Consider the following 13,812-nt stretch of genomic DNA (forward strand, 5'->3'; position numbering starts at 1 on the left):
CCACAAATTCAGGTAGAAAAAAATTTTTTATTATTATTTTGAGGTTCATGGTATGATTACATGATTGTGCGAAAATTTCGTGATAAAATTCTATGCATAAAGTGCTTAAATTGAGGTTAGGGACTAAATCGAATAATTTGCAAAACTTGTATTCTAGAAGTTTTAGTATGAAATTATTTTGGAATATTAATTAGGAGATCTTAAATGGTAATTTGACCAATTTTAAGTTCATGGACAAAATTAGGACATGGAAGGAATTTTGAAAAGTTTAGTAAGGAGGGCATTTTGGTCATTTGGTTATTAACATTAATAAAAGGTAAAAGATGATAAAATTGTATCATCTTCTTCAAGTTACCAGCAGAACCTTACCTCTCTCCATAGCTGGGGTTTCTTCAACTTTCAAGCTTCATAGTAAGTGATTCCAAGCCCCATTTTAATGATCTTTACGTTTTGAAGTCCGTTAGCTCGATAAAGCTTATGCTAGCAATAATTTAAGTTAGGAATCAAATTCGGAAAAATACCCATAGGTGAAATTTGTGTATTTTGATGTTTTATGATGGAATATGAGGTTTTAAATTATGTTAGACAACTTGTGCTACTTGGTTTTAAGTGAAAACGAGTAAAAAGGCTTAATCGGTAAAAATACCTAATAGTCATAAGTACATGTTAGTGTGTGAATTTGATGTTGCCATAGAAGGGAAAAATGATCAGCATGTCATAAAACATAAGAAAATAGGATGAAGTTTAATTTATGAGCCTTGGGGCAAAAGTGCAAATATGTGAAAGTTTAGGGGCAAAAATGTAATTTTGCCAAAGTTTGAGTAAAGGGTTGTTTTGATAAATGTTGATATTAAATAAGCTAAATTTGCTATTATAGATCAAGAAGAGCGAAATTCGAGAGTAGATCGGGGAAAAGAAAAAGTAAAGGACTAAATTGTAAAGTTTAGTCACATGTTGTATCGAGGTAAGTTTACAGTAAATAAATGCAATATTCTTTTATTTTACATTATTATTGTCAATTTCCAGCATTTATATATTTATGTTATGAAAATATTTAAAGTCGAATTTAAGGTGAAGTGACAGGAGGAAAAGTGTTAGAAAGCCCATTGAACCCTAGGAATGTTAGGATATTAGGGTTGTGAGACGAAACGAAATGAGCCATGTAAGCCCATATTAGAAATATGGCTTTGGAGACAGAGATTGAGCCATGTAAGTCCATATTATATATGGCATTGGAGCAGAATAATTCATGTAAGTCCATGTCAAAGACATGGCATTGGCGAGATAATATTGATGAGCGAGGAGCGACCTAGTATCCTTAGTATTCCGAGTGGTTCAACGGGTCAGGATCTGAGTTAAATTACAGTGAATTAACAGCAAGGGAAAAGTAGATTATATTTATGAAAAAGGAAAGGTCAGGTAAGAAAGAAGGTAAGGGAATAAAGAAGAAGATAGAAATTGAGAAGTAAAGAAATTTATGATGTTAGATGATATTATGCATAATTATCCATTACGTTGAATGTTGTGATTTATTTGCTTGTAAGCTTACTAAGCCTAGTGCTTAATCTCTTTATTTTCTTCTTCTTATAGTACTTATCTAGTCACTCGGGGATCGAAGGAAACGTCGGAGGCCGATCACACTATCAAAGAAATAACTCGGTATAATTAGATGTTTTGTTTTGTGTATGGCATGTATAGAAACTTAGCTACTTTTGGTATAATATGAGCAATGAATGATGTGTAAATACTTGCTAGTGATTAGCTAATAAAATAGCCGATGATATACATATTTATTAATATGTATGATTGATTGATGATTATCACATGAAAATTATGAAAAAATGTGAAAGTAACCTAAAAACAGATTCAAGTAACAGAAATGACGTAACTTTGAAAAATCACTAAAAATTGTAGAAACATAGTTTGAAGATGAATAATATATGAAATTAAAGCTTATTATGTATATTTTCTTATGGAATAAGCAAAACAGGTAAAGGTATTATATTTTATGATATATCTGAGTTTTAGTGAAACAGGGTCAGAGTGATTTCTGGATCCCCTGTTTCAACTTTGGAAATTCACCATAAATTGTAAAAAACTAATTATAAGGTGTAATTTATATGGTTAGAATCCTTATTGAATCTAGTTTTTATAGAAACAAACGGTTTAGTCATATGAATTTTGTACAGGAAGAAACATGGCTCGTAGTAAGAAGAGGTCAGTGTAGTTGAGTTTTGAAACAGGGGAAACTTTAACTAATAAACTGTACTAATTGGCCTAGTCAAAAATTCTAGAAAAAAATTAGTAGATAGATATATGAGTCTAGTTTCAGGAAAAATTTACGGATCTTAATTTTGAGTTTCGAAACTCAAGATATGAATTTTTAGGCGACTACGACGCAGAATGGCAGCACATTCCGAAAAGCTTAAATAAATAATTTAAACCTATTTAAGTGATAGATTAAGTTTAGTAATGCCTCGTGCTCGATTCTGGAAACAGTCTCGGGTAAGGAGTGTTACAATCACTACCTATACGTATATATTTTATGTGTATATTCTTAATGTCATTCTACATATGTATATTCATTACGTGTTCGTATTCAATATTGTGATCATATCTAATTTTATACGTGTTGTTAGTATCTTTAAAAATTTTTACCATATTACGGTGTTCGTTTCAAAAATGTTTAAATTCTTCCATTTATTTATTCTAATTTACTTCATGTTATTTCAAAATCCCGTTCATGTTTTGCTAATTGATTTCAATAATCAAGGCAATATACCGATTTAACATTAAGTCATCGAGTTCATCGCTATGTTGGGTGAATGTCGATTGACTCGTGTTAAAGCGATATACCCTTCTCAAAAACCGGAATAAACCAAAAATTTCTCGTCTTTTTAATCGGATTACAATTAAATTTTACACTAAACTCGTATTTTTGAAAATTAAGACAACACGTGTTTATGAGATACCAATTTTGGGCGTCGCGAGGGTGCTAATACCTTCCTCGCGCGTAAACGAATCCCGAACCTAAATTTTCCTCTGATTTTAACATAGACCAAAACTCAGCCTTTTATTTATTTTAAGAGATCTATGGTGTCCGATCACACCTATAAAAAGGATCGGTGACGACTCCCTTTTTAATAAAATTGAAAGTTGATTTTCAAACGTTTAATAAATCGCCACAATTAGCGACCCCAAAACTAAATTTTAACGTCGCTACAGCTTCAAGGCGTGTATCAGACCACTATTTTTAAGGTTATATTCACCCCCACCTATATGTGCAAAAGCGTTTCAAGCAAATTAACCTCGAGGATACAATAAAGCCAATGACTATTTGCGTTTTGCACTGACAAGAAAAGTCCACTAAGCACTAAGCACTAAGCAATGTATAACAATAAACTCAATTTCTACAAAGGATTTTTGTAGTAATACATTATAGAATAATATAATAATATTAGAAAATGAACGGAGGAAAGAAAGAATTTCAGAATTTGTTGGTGTGATTTCCAAATGAAATCTCATTCATATTTATAGGAATTTTCATACCTCTTCATTAAGTGTCTTTTCTGAATAATAATATCTTTAAAAAAACACACATAATTATTCATTTAATATCATAACTATTCAAAATAATATTGTTTGAATAGTTAGAATTCTTTTTTTTAAAAATAAAATGATATAACTTTTGACCAATAACAAAAAAATTTAACTTTTAATTAATTACACTCATTCATTTATAGTTATTGGAACACTATAAACATTTAAAAATGTTCCGACAACCCCTCCCTTAATTTGTAATGTATTGTTTTTGGAAAGCACATGAAAACTACTTCAAAAATCTCAAGGTTGGATATGATGTTGTGATTTAAAGGATAATTCAAAAATAATATAGAAATTTGAGAATCTAAGCGCACCAAGGGCAAGTAGGGGCCTTGGCTTCCTTAAAAACAGTTAAATTTGAAGGAAACAATTTAGGTAATCTTAATCTTCCTTCTGCCATTTTTCATCAAATTAATAATGTTAAAATAGGGCCTAGAGTTAGCAGTCTTTTTTTTCTAGCTCTTCTGCAAAATGTCAACACCCCTGACATGGAACACTGCCTTTTTCCTTTTCGTCAAAACGCTAGAGCTTAGAGATTAAATCCTAATGGATATTCTTTACTTAACCTTTATGCTAAAAAAAAGTTAATCTTGGATTAGTGGGGCATTAATTTTATCTTGAAAGTCGGTAATATGCTAAAGCTGAAATAACTAAGTTTGTTGGACTTGAACTTTCTTGGACTTAAATGAAACCCCCCACAAGTGTTGGTTTAAGAATAAGTCAATGCCAGCACTTAAAATTTCATCTCCAGACCCCAAAAAAGTAAAAAGGAAAAAAAAAGATTATCTTTCCAATAAAATGGTGTGCATTTGACCAAGCATAAAATATCGTGGAAAAGATGGTAATGAAGCCTATATATACCCTATCCATGCACCACCAAGCTATGCAACTATCAACCCTGAATTTGATAACTCTCAATGGCTAGCTTCAAAGTTCTGTTCTGCCTTTCTCTGCATGTTTTGTTCTTGGTTTCGAGTTCTGGAACTCGGTTGTTTCATCCATTTTCGATCGCTGATCCGGCATTGAAAATGGAATCAAAATCACAGTATAATGCTAATACACATGATGAAGAGATAACTTATAGACACTTCGAATCCAAGCAATTTTCGGGCATAGACCAGTTAGCATTGGCAGTTGCAGATAAACAACACCCTGAAGCAGCCATTATTGAGTCCAAGCGTGCATTGATTGAAGAAGGCAGGGAAGCCATTAAAGCAAGCATAGAAAGAAATGGAGGAATTCCATACGAGACGAAACGGCGAAGTCCAGGGGGACCTGATCCTCATCATCATTAATTATCATGAATTTTGTTTCTCCTCTCCTTTACCACCGGTAATAGGAGGACCCGCAAATTCATTTAGTGGTGGCGTAGAAAATTTTGTTTGAATATATGCTAAAACAAATCATTTCCAATTTCTCGGCCTTAATTGTTTTTGGTAAGTACAGTTTTAATTTTAATGGAATAAAATTGGCTTTTCATAAGATCACCTACGTTTAGCTTATTCGAAAATGTTACTTCCTCCATTCTTATTTGAGTTATTATTATGATACATCTCAATTTCAAACATATTATCATAACCGTAAATTCATTTAATTGTGACGTGGAGAATATTTATTTCTATTTGTTAGGGTTTAAACCGTTACTCTCAAATGTTTAGTGACATCAAGTGGCAGTACACTTTCCCATTAATGCTATTTAAGGGCCTGAGTTTAATCTCTACTGAAGGCATATGCTCATGTCCTTCACACATAGTCCGATCTCGTTTTGTTGAACTCATCATTACCTCAAGCACTCGAACTCTTTAAAAAAGTTGAGTATGAAACTTCAATCGAGAACAATATTAACTTATTAAGAAGTCCATCAACTTCTGACGAATAATTTTGAAATTTTTCTCAAAAAAAAAAAATCTGCGTCCTCGTTAACAATTGATCATGTATCATAAATAGAACTTCAATAATCTACATATCCATCATTCTAAACCCATTCAAATATTCTTCTTCTTCTCCTCTTCCTCCTCCTCCTCCTTCTTTTCTTTCTTTTTTTTTCTTTTTTTTTTTATGTATATGCTTTTTAGTTGGTGGTGATCCCCATTGAAAATTATTGATAAAAAGGATAAGCCATTTTGGAGATGGTGGGACATTGGGAGATGGCCAATACACTCACAAATCAGAAATTTACAACCAATTCATTGTATATATATTTGCAATTTGAAACCATGCACTTGTTGTTAGTGTTACCACAAGCAAAATTAATAATATCCCCTTTTCTTTAATCATATGTATATTTTTGTCTGTAATGAATATACTTGATTATGGTTTAAATTAACCACAAATATTAAAAATATGTATACCACAATAAAATAAAGTACAATACAAGAACAATATTTTTTTTATGATGAAAAAACCAACGCTAATTACAAAATAGTACTCTGAATAGAAAAAAACATTCTTATTCTTGTCCAAATCCAATAACGTGTGCGTCATCGGATGAGGATAATCGAACACTTGCAAATTAGCATATCCAAACAATACTTGTTTTGCTAGACAATCTGCAACTTGATTTTGATCTCTCGGAATGTACCTCAAGCACCACCGTCTCTCTTGAAATAAAATACTTTGGATACGCCTGATTAATGTTGAATTCGCCTCAGTAGAGGTATTGTCAATTAAAGCATTGACAACTTCTAAACTATCAGATTGAATGATGACTTCATCGTAACCCCTTCGTTAAATTAACCTGAGAACCTCCAGAATGCCCCATAGTTCAGGATTAAAGATAGAATATTTTCCAAGGTGACGATTATACCCAAAAATCCAATCTCCATTAGCATTACGAACAACTCCACCAGCGCTGCATTTCCAGATGCTATTTGCACTACCCCATCCGTGTTGAGAAAAACCGGGTCATTAAAAGATTCCTCTTCAATGGTAGATTTAAAACTACCATTGATAAACCATAATTTATACATATTTTTATCCCATGCTTAGCATATTTTTGGATGAATTATCATTGGATTTGTGGAATTTGATGCTCCTAATCCTTTAATTTCATGTTTTATACTTAGGTCAGCATAAGAGAGTAAAAAGAGCGAGAATCAGGCCAAAAACGAAGAAAATGGGTCAATGTGAGAAATTGACACGGCCCGGACTTCCTTACACGGGTAGACCACACGCCCGTATCTATTCAACAGACTTGACCACGGGTTGAAGCACTTACACACGAGTGAGTCACACGGGCGTGTCCCTGTCGAGCCCAAGTCTAGTTTTATTCGGAAAAGGCCACTCTTGAGGGTTTTGAAGCATTCTAAAGCATATATAAACACCCCAGGAGGTACCTGAAAAAGACACACAAAGTAGGAGGCAAGGAATTACTCGAAGAAAGCCGATTGATCCATCTCAGAAGCCGGATTATCCTTCAAGACTAAAGATCTACCTTCAATTTCCTTCAGGAGTTTTTAGGTTTTCTTTATGTTTTGTTTATCATTATTCTTTTGAGATGTTTTCTTTTACACTTATGAACTAAATCCCCTAAATACCTAAGGGGAATGAAACCTAAGACAGATCTTGTTATTATTTTCTGAATTATATGATAAATATTTGACTTGTTCTTAATTATGAGTTATTAATTCTTGCTTTAATACTCCAGGATATTGATTCAAGTATTGATATGCTTATTCAGAGGAGCAAAAGTCCATGTCTAAGAGTAGATCTAGCATAATTAAGCGGAGTTGATTGCACCCCTAGACATAGGGTGACATAATTTTGCCAGATTAGGGTGAAACCTAATAAGGGAATCCATAGATCAAGTTAATGCAACACTAGGGGTTTTAATTAGAAAGAGATTTCAATTAATCAACCTAGGATTAGATGTTGTTAGTCTCGAGAGAGATAATAATATAACTTAGGGATTTCTACGGATCAAGTTAAGTGAATAAATCGTCTGATTCAGAGTCAAATAACAAGTGAAGTCTAGGTGGAATTTCCCTTGGGCATTGTCCAAATCAATCAGTTTTTCCCAAAAGTATTTCCCCAATTTTCTTTGTCGAAACCATTTTTTAGAGAAAAACGAGAATCGACTTTTTTAAAAACATGAATAAATCCAACAATTATGTACAACTATTCTAAGTAAAATATAACCAAGTTCTTAATCATGAATGGAGAGCAATTGATAAAGCAATTGAATAAATAATATACTACAACAATAAATGTAAAACAACCCACAAAACATGTACAAAATAAAGCGGAAATTAGCAAAAGATGTAGTATAAGACAATTTTTATAATAATTATGAATCAATGAACACATGATATACATACTATATGAGTAGATTAATGCATAAAAACTAGAAATATATAATTATTGAAATAGGTATTAAAACATTTGAATTGAATAACATGCAAAATATTTTAAACACAAATTCATTTAAAATTAACAATATACATGATAGTTTATATAAAATATAAAAGAATAATAAAATACATGATAAGAGATTTACAAAACATGCATATGTACATAGAAATAATTATTTGTAAAAAATAGCATGAGATTAATAGTATATAATAATTATGTATGCAAAAACTATATGTATAAAATGTATGAACTGAGTGATGCTTATAAATCAAGCATATGTTTTGTATGTGTAAAAGGAATTTTAAAATAAATGACGGATAAAATAATCTTACATGAAACAAATTGATTTGGACTAATGATACATATAAATAAGATGTACATAAAGATAATAAGATACGAAAGTGTACAAATTAAAATAGGGTCCTTAAAAGAAATACGTAATAATATACGCATAAATAAATTTAAAGGAACACATAGAAAACTATTTATGTGGAATAATATGAAATCAACGACGTGGACTATAGTAAAAATAATCTAATATGAGTTATTTACATATGAATAAATTTTAGAAACAATTGTATGCTCGAGATAATATGGAATTAAAATGTGAATTGTAAGATTAAATTAATTTTATCATAAATTATATATGCAATAGATTTAAAAAATAATAATAATTACGTATACAAATAGATTTTAAAAAAATTAAATAAAAATAAAAAATTATATGTATAAAATAACATAAGATTAATAATATATATAGGTGAAAACCTGATATAAATAAATACATATACAAGAATAATAATATAAGAGCGATTGTTCGATATCAATAAAATACTTAAAAGAAATAAGTTATATTTAGAGTTACAAGAATATATATCAACATATAATATATATATATATATACACGTAAAGTTCACCATCAATATAATAACAATGAATAAAATTATTTTAAATCAATATCAATTAAATTTTTAAAGCAAAGGTATATTAACATAACAAAACAATTTCGGAAGCAATTATACAAATGAAAGCAATAACAAATTAAAGTAATATTTAAAAAAAGCGATGCTAAGATAAATTAAAAAAAACAAATACTAAAATTTTGCATAAATGCGAGTAAGCATATAAACTAAACAAAACTTGGTTGAAATGAAAATATCCAAAAATAAAAATAAAAATAAAAATAAAAATAAATAAGAAATACAAATTTCTCTCTTTGTTTTTTTTGTCCACGGCTGCTTTGTTGTTTCATTAGTTTGTCGCAGGAGGAGCCAATGGAGAAGTCATTTGTGGGAGTGTACGAAGGCACAGAGGAAAACGTATGATGTGGCGAGGCTGCTCGTAAGGGTCAGTAAGAAGAGGAAAAGAAACCCTAAAGTTTCTATTCTGCAAGACTTTGGGTTATTGGGCTTATTCTATCGGCCACTACAATTTGAGTTAATGGGTTCAAATTTGGGTAAATGGACTGTTTTGGACTAATAAATTTGGACTTTTATTGTTTTTGGGTTTTATATTATTTTTATTTTTGTTTGTTTTATTTTGGTTTCGGTTTTTTATGGGCCCGGGCGAAATGGGCCTATTACAGCTGCCCCTCTTTGCTCATTATCGTGTAATGAGAATAGAGCAAAACCTTCAAATAGGGACAATTTTGCCCGGTTTTGCTGAATTTTGATTGAAACTTTAGGGAAATAGGACTGGTGGCTAAAATCTATTCCATTTCCGATACATGAAGATAAGATTCGCCATCCTCAATCTGCTCCACAACCGCGTTAGGGAAATAAGATCTTCAATCTTCAGTCTGCTTCCTTGCTACCTCAAGAAGATAAGACCACAACCGCCAACCTACTATCTTACTACCTCAGAGAGATAAGGCTTGGGACTTAAATCTGCTCCATTGCCAATACATGGAGATAAAATTTGCCATCCCCAATCTTCAATCTTCAGTCTGCTTCCTTACTACCTCAGGAAGATAAGACTTCAATCTTCAACCTGCTCTCTTTCTACCTCAGAGAGATGAGGCCTTGAGGCTTAAATCTGCTCCATTGCCGGTACATGGAGATAAGATTCGCCTTTTCCAATCTTCAATCTTCAGTCTATTTCCTTGCTACCTCAGGAAGATAAGACTTCAATCTTCAACCTGCTCTCTTACTACATCAGAGAGATAAGGCTTGGGGCTTAAATCTGCTCCATTGCCGATACATGGAGATAAGATTTGCCTTTTTCAATCTTCAATCTTCAGTCTACTTTCTTACTGCCTTAAAAAGATAAGACTATATCTTGAACTTGCTCCACTGCAACTTCAGGGAGATAAGACTAGTGACTTAAATCTGCTCCATTGCCGGTACATGGAGATAAGATTTTTCGTCTTCGATCTACTCCACTGCAACTTTAGGGATATAAGGCCTGTCACTTTAACCTGCTCTACTGCAACATCAGGGAGATAAGGTTTGTAGTCTTCGATCTATTTTCCTACAACTTCAAAGAGACAAGATCTGACTTCACCAATGTCACTACACTGTCCTCTGGGGAACATGTTCTGTAGACTTGATGTTTATGCCAAATGATTAGGATGTTGTGATTAAAATGAATCTAATGCTCCTAACTAAATATGATGTTTATGTCAAATAATTAGGATGCTATGATCTAACTGAATCAAATACTCCTAATTAGATGTGTTATGAATGAATGCAAAAATGAGAATGATCTTTTTAAATGATCTTCTTCTTTTTTCTCTTTTTTTTTTTAAAAAAAATGCTTAAGCGTTCGTTGTTCACCAGGGCACTATCACTGATTTATTATGTTGCCATCTTGTTCAGCTGATATTCTTGACAGAAAACCCAAAGAAACAATCACATTCTACTCAGCAAGCTTGCCCCGCTGTAATTCCAGAGTCCCTTACACTGTAGTCTTCTGGGACATGAAGTTTGAACCTCCTACTGCAACTTCAGGGGAATAATCATTTGATTTTTTCTATCCATCCTACTGCAACTCAGGGATATAGGATTTGCATCATCTTTAATCAATTTGATCTGTTACACCACTCCTTAGGTGTAATGAACAGATGTATATGCTTGATATCTGTATGAATATAGAATACCATTTTCCTTTTCTCAAGAATAACCCCATTACTTGCTCTTTGCCGGGATTATAACACCAATGCGACTTTCTTTTTGCTCAATCAATATCTTTGATCGAAATTCCAAAGAGATAACCTCAATCTGGGCTTAAATATTTCCAACCCTTAAGCTTGGTGAATTTTAAACAATAGTCCTGTTTCAGGCTCCTGTATTATGTAGAAACTCCCCAAAGTAATACGTGAAACTCCTTCTATGAAAGTATTATTAGTCCAAAAATCGTTATTTCAATGCAAAATGCATGAAAGAGATCATAACCATGGACAAGAAAGGAATTAATTGAAAACATAGCTCGAAACAAGCAAATGCAATCCCAGAAAGAAATTTATTGGGAAATGATCTGAGCAGGTAAGCAAGAAAAATGGGTAAAAATGGAAAGCTAGGTGCCCCAGATATCACAGCCTGAGCTTCTCTGTACCAACTTCTTGAGGACCATTCTGAGCTCAATCTGTGTTTAGGGGATCCGGAGTACTTTGTCGATGCCCCAAGACGTAACATACTTCTTTCATTGTTAATTCAGGCATAGCACGACTACTATATGCCCCATTTTGATCCACATATGAGCTGCCCTTTTTGGGTTTTCAACTCAAATCCCCTTTGGTCTCAAAGCGCCCTTTGTAGGTTTTTGCCCTAGCCACTTCTTTTTCTTTCTTTTTTCAATTTCTTTAATTGATTATTTCTTTCTTTTTTTGGATTTTTTTCTTTTTATTTCTATTTTATTTTGATTTTTTTTAAAAGTCTCAAGGCGCCCTTTGCGGGTTTTCACCTTGGCCTCTCCTATTTTAGGTAGAATACTCTTTGACTGCATTTTGAATTCTCCAATTTGGGCAAACCCTGCTGGTCAATATCAATGCTCCTCCAAAACAGGCCTTCTTTACTACATAAGGTCCCTTTTAGTTTGACATATTTCTTCCTTTGAAGTCCTTTTGTATAAGAAAGGTCTTCTTCAATTTCAAGCTCCGCTCATGGAATTCTTGAAGATAAACCTTTCTGTCATAAACCTACATCATCTGACTGTGACGGATATCCTTTAACTTTGATTGTTCATATCAGGATTGAACCCATTCTGATTCATCCAACTTTAATTCTGCCAAGACTCAAGAAAAGGAATCTTGTTTTCAAAAACTATTTCATTCTATAAATCAATGTGTTGCCTCGGTGAAGGTTTCGGTCCACGTTCGATAAACATAGAGGGTAAATAATAACTTCTTTATGCCAATCTTACAAGACTCAGTCATTTTTCACTATGACCTTTGTTCTATTATTTGCTTTTTCTTTTTCTATCTTTGAACTTTTGTTTTTCTTTTGAATGCCTTTCTCTTGCCTTTGTGATATAGTGTCCGATCTTTGAACAGATCGTAAACTTTGACATTATGCGTTGTATTTGAAAATGATCCTTTCTGACATTACTTGTCAGCAACCCTTTTTTTTTTAAAAAAATTTGATGACTATTGATCTTGTAATATTGACATATGAAGCGACCTTCACCCCCTTCGTGAAGTAATCAATAACTGCCAAGATTAATCGATGAGAATGGCCTGATAACATCCTTGCCCCATATAGAGAAAATCTGTGAAGTAATGAATGTGACTTTAACCAATGCAATCCCCTTCCATGGTGGATCAACAATACCCAAACCTCATGATTAGCGTGGCTACCATGAAACCTTTAACATATATCCCTTTGGTACTGTATAGTCATTTTGTATCATCCACAGATCTTAATATCTCAAATATATCTCGACATGATCATGTGAAAACATCTTTAAATTTCTTGAAGTAACTCAAAGACAATTCATTTTGTCCTTGTGGTGACTCAGGTTTCAATCTTTGCCCCTTGTTCACAATGTCCATTGACCCTTCGTAAAGTAGGATCTATTTTTTCATCTTGTTTTACCGTCCTTAACAAATCAGGAAATAAGTCACAATCTCTGTCATCTTCAAAGTCTTGAGATCTGCTTAAACAACCATCTCGCCCCAAAAGGGAGTCAGTTACAGCGTTGCTCATGTCATTGATATCTGGGGACCTATAGTAGGTACAGAGGCAAATTCATGGGATAGTTATTTGTATGGTATGATCGTGAATGAATGATGAAAGCATATTTTAAAAAAAAAAATAGTCCAAAGAACAAAAGAATATATAAAGAATGAAAGAATATTTATTCAAAAAGAATGCATTTTATTGAAATAAAAAAATTTTGGACACAAGCCTATTTCACAAAAGGATTCTTATTGCCCCTAGGCTTAAGGCAACAAGCGCGTTTTAAATATTACTCTAAATCAGCTCTAAAAATACAAGGATTTCTTCCACAGCCCCATTGCTTAAAACACCCCCAAGTACATAAGGGTTTGGAAACTTTTATTCCCTGGACCTCTCTTGGATATGTCATTCAGATTCTCTTTGATGATTAGTGGTTATAACCCTTGGTTGGCCTATGTTGACCAATTTGGGAAGGCATGCTCACGATGTTCACTTCATTTGCCTTGTTTCCCGAGGTTGACCTTTTGGCATTTTCTCCCATATCTATTTTTCCATTTCTTATCGCATCTTCAATCATCACACAGGACATTACTATATTTGAAAAGCTCAGAGTAGCGCTTCCCAACATATGATTAATGAATGGGGCTTCCAGAGTATTGATGAAAAGCATCGCAGTCTCGTTCTCCAAAAGAGGCGGTTGGACTTGTATTGCTACCTCTCTCCATCTTTGGGCATATTGCCTAAA

The 13,812-nt window shown here is 32.8% G+C and overlaps 1 long non-coding RNA gene across 1 annotated transcript; it reads left to right on the forward strand.

The window, feature by feature from the left end:
• The first annotated feature begins 328 nt into the window (after positions 1-328).
• Positions 329-1,797, forward strand: LOC128288567 (uncharacterized). Its single transcript, XR_008278776.1, has 3 exons — positions 329-411; positions 878-964; positions 1,591-1,797. It is a non-coding gene; the product is annotated as an uncharacterized LOC128288567 (long non-coding RNA).
• Positions 1,798-13,812: the final 12,015 nt, after the last annotated feature.

The sequence above is a fragment of the Gossypium arboreum genome, chromosome 1, assembly GCF_025698485.1.
Source record: "Gossypium arboreum isolate Shixiya-1 chromosome 1, ASM2569848v2, whole genome shotgun sequence".
NCBI lineage: Eukaryota > Viridiplantae > Streptophyta > Magnoliopsida > Malvales > Malvaceae > Gossypium > Gossypium arboreum.